Below are 4,219 nucleotides of genomic sequence, written 5' to 3' on the forward strand. Positions count from 1 at the left end.
ATAAACAAACAAGTAATAAAGGAGCATAAAAGCAATCAAGCAACAATCAAGCAATTATGAAATGGATAATGGAGGAAAGTTTGTTTGCAACACCTAATTGACATGAAACGGAAAATATGGCAAGTGATGAGCGGATATTTTATACACTTTTTGGCATCATTTTCATATAGTTTTTAGTATGTTTTGTTTAAGTTTTATTAAGTTTTCATAGGTTTAAGTGTAAAATTCACATTTTTGGATTCTACTTTGAGTTTGTGTATTTTTGTACAATTTCAGGTATTTTCTGTCTGAAATTGAGGAGCTGGAGCAAAAGTCTGATTCAGAGACAGAGAAAGTACTGCAGATGCTGTCCGGATCTGACCTCCTTGCACTCGAAAGGGCTTTTCTGGAGCTACAAAAGTCCAAATGGAGCTTTTTCAACGGATATGGAAAGCTAACATCTAGATCTTTCGAGCAATGTATAATAGTCCATACTTTTCTTCAGAATTGAAGGCCCAAAACTGGTGTCCAATTCCAGCCACCTGCCCTATTCTGGCGTCCAACGTCCAAAGGAGAAGAGACCAGCGTTCAACGCCCATAAAGGACCCCTTAGCCAGCGTTCAACGCTCTAGAGGCCTCCTAGCACGTGGATCTCAATCAAGCTCAGTCCAAACACTCACCAAGTGGGCTCTAGAAGTGGATTTTAGCACTCAAAGACTGTTTTATCCTTCTTAAATGTAATCCTTAGTCATTAATTTAGTATTTAAAGAATTTTACACCTCTCAACAAAGGGAGGATGCACACTTTACACATTTATGATTGTATTTTCTATCAGTATGAGTTTCTAAACCTCCTAGGTTGAGGGGAGGAGCTCTGCTGAGTTTTATGGATCAATAAAAGTATTACTGTTTCTCTTCAATCCGTGTTTGATTCTCTATTCTAAGATGTATCTTCATTCCTCATTCTAAGACCGCGTGCCTGACAACCACCCGTGTTCTTCTTGGGTTCGTGTGAATACGTAACTGGAAAGCATTGAACCACTAGCTTGATTATACATCTCTTAGACGGCTAATCCACGACTTCGTTGGGGACTTCTCGAAACACCAGTTCAGCCGGGGTATGGGGAGATTAGAGTCTTTGTGGTAGAGGCTAGAATCCAAAGGTGCAGCATTTTCTGATCTGGAAGATTCGACCTTGTCTGTGGCATTTTGAGTAGGATCATTAAGGAGAACTGACTGCAGGAGCTTTACCCTCAATCAGAATGGATCCACACAAACCCTGGGGTTCAGATTTGGAGGAGCATTGGCGACCTCTCAACCGGCGTTCAGCCTGCTATAGAAGAAATCATTCACAGTTGAAGAAGACAGTAGACCAAAGTTATCCAGAAGAACAAAGCATCTCCAAGCCTTAACTACCTTCTTATCATAGTTTACACAACTTCTGAGTTCTGAGTAACGTTTTCTCTTTATTTTCTTTTATGCAATTAAACAACATACCTACATCTCCTATTCCCCTGACTAAGATCTACAAGAGAACCATAGCTTGCTTAAAACCACAATCCTCGTGGGATCGACTCTGACTCGCTCAGGTATTACTTGGACGACCCAGTGCACTTGCTGGTTCAGTTGTACGAAGTGTGCAAATTCGTGCACCAAGTTTTTGGCGCCGTTGCCGGGGATTGTTCGAGTTTGGACAACTGACGGATTATCTTGTTGCTTAGATTAGGTATTGTCTTTAATTTTGTTAGAGTCTTTTATTTTATTTTCTTTTTCGAAAAAAAATCTTTCAAAACCTTTTCTGTTTTTGGCTATGTATTTCCTTTTGAGTTTCTTAGTTTGAGTCTTACCTGTTTCTTGTTTTTTTTTATCAAAATTTTCTTATTTAATTAATTCAATAAGAACAAAAACAAAAGACTCAAACCAAAAATATAGATTAAATAAAGAAAAGAAAAAGGTTTTGAAAAATTTTATTTTTGGTTTGAGTCTTTTGTTTTTGTTCTCATTGAATTTTCAAAAATAGTGTTCTTTGTTTGAATCTTGTGTCAATTTTTAAGTTTGGTGTCTTCTTGTGTCTTTTCTATAATTATCGAAAATTGTGTTTTTGGTTTTCTAAATCTTTAAGTTTGGTGTCCTTTGAATGTTCTTATTTTCTTTGAATTCTTTGAGTTTTGTTTTTGGTGTTCTTCTTGATCTTCAAAGTGTTCTTGTTTTTCTTCTTTTTTGATCTTAAAATTTTTGAGTTTGGTGTCTCTTTGTGTTTTTCTTCTTAATTTTCGCACACTAGGTGTTCTTAGATCTAAAAATTTTAAGTTGGTGTCTTTTTGTTGTTTTTCTCTTTCTTCATTAAATCCAAAATTCAAAAAAATATCTTTTCTATCTTTATTTTAATTAATTTTCGAAAATTACAACCAATTTTTCAAATTTTAATTTCAAAATCATTATCTTATCTTATCTTAATTTCAAATTTCAAAATCAAATCTTTCAAAAATCATATCTTTTTCAAAGCTTTATCTTATCTTGTTTTAAATTCAAAATTCAAAAATTTAAAATTCAAAATTCAAAAATCTTATCTTATCTTATTTCAATTTCAAATTTAAAATCTCAAAATCAAATATTTTTCAAAAATCAAATTTCAAATCTTATCTTTTTCAACTTCTTTTCAAATCTTTTCTTTTAAAATTTGATTCTTTCTTATCTTATCTTTCTTTTAAAATTTAAATTTCAAATCTTTTTAAATTAGAAACTAACTTTTTTTATTTTGATTTCAAATCTTTTTAACTCAACTTATCTTTTCTTAACTTCCTTATCTTATCTTTCTTACCTAACTTATCTTATCTTTAATCTAAAATCCTTTCTATCTTATCTTCTTTTAAATTTTAAAATTAATTTTTTTCAAATCTTTTCAATTCTTATCTTATCTTGTTAACTTTTTCAAATATTTTCAAAATCAAATATTTTCTAATCTTCTATCTTATCTTGTTTTCAAATCTTCCTTAATTAGTTACTTGTTTTCTCTCTCTTCTTTTTCGAAATTCATTAATTAATTTTTAATTATTTTTAATTAATTAACCTTTATTTTCGAATTTCATAAATAAATAAAATAAAAATAAAAATATTTTAATTCTTGTTTATCTTTTCTACTTCTAATTTTCGAATTCTTCTCCTCTCTTTATTCGAATTCTTCTTCTCCTTCTTCTATCTTCATTCTTCATTCTTCTTTCCTTTCTTCTTCACATCTCACAGGGAGTCCTCTGTTCTTGAACAAAGAGCTCCCATTCTTCTTTTCTCTTATTTTATTTTTCTTATTTATGACCAGGAACAAAGATAAAGAACCTCTCTTAAATCCTAATCCTAAACCTAAGAGAACTTTAAGGAGGATTTTACAACAAGTTAAAGTACAACACTCCGGAAGAAACCTCTCAAAAAATTTCGAACAGAAAGTTGACAACATGGCAGCCGAGCCTAATCATGAAGGAGAGGCAAGAAAGGTTCTTGGTGACTTCACCATGCCTACCTCTGATTTTTATGGCAGAAGCATCTCTGTACCTGTCATTGGAGCTAACAACTTTGAGCTTAAGCCTCAGTTAGTCTCTCTTCTATAACAGAATTGCAAGTTTCATAGACTTCCACTGGAAGATCCACATCAGTTCCTAGCTGAATTTTTACAAATCTGTGACACTGTTAAGACTAATGGAGTGAATCCTGAGGTCTACAGACTTATGCTCTTTCCCTTTGTTGTTAGAGACAGAGCTAGAATATGGCTGGATTCTCAACCTAAAAAAATCTTAGACTCTTGAGAAAAGTTGGTCAATGCTTTCTTGGCTAAATTCTTTCCTCCTCAAAGGATGAGCAAAATCAGAGTGGAAGTTCAAACCTTCAGACAAAAAGAAGGTGAATCCCTCTATGAAGCTTGGAAAAGATACAAGCAACTGATCAGGAGGTGCCCTCCTGACATGCTCTCAGAATGGTCTATCCTAGGAATTTTCTATGATGGTCTTTCTGAGATGTCCAAAATATCATTGGACAGCTCTGCAGGTGGATCACTCCACTTGAAGAAAACGGCTGCATAAGCAAGAGAACTCATTGAGATGGTTGCAAACAACTAATTCATGTACACCTCTGAGAGAAACCTTGTGAACAATGGGTCCCCTCAGAGGAAATGAGTTCTTGAAGTTGACACTCTGAATGCCATATTGGCTCAGAACAAGATCTTGACCCAGCAGGTCAATATGATCTCTCAG

General features: G+C 33.6%; 1 non-coding gene across 1 annotated transcript; it reads right to left on the bottom strand.

The window, feature by feature from the left end:
• Nucleotides 1-3,829: 3,829 nt before the first annotated feature.
• Nucleotides 3,830-3,938, bottom strand: LOC112753119 (small nucleolar RNA R71). Its single transcript, XR_003177517.1, has one exon. It is a non-coding gene; the product is annotated as a small nucleolar RNA R71 (small nucleolar RNA).
• Nucleotides 3,939-4,219: the final 281 nt, after the last annotated feature.

The sequence above is a fragment of the Arachis hypogaea genome, chromosome 15, assembly GCF_003086295.3.
Source record: "Arachis hypogaea cultivar Tifrunner chromosome 15, arahy.Tifrunner.gnm2.J5K5, whole genome shotgun sequence".
NCBI lineage: Eukaryota > Viridiplantae > Streptophyta > Magnoliopsida > Fabales > Fabaceae > Arachis > Arachis hypogaea.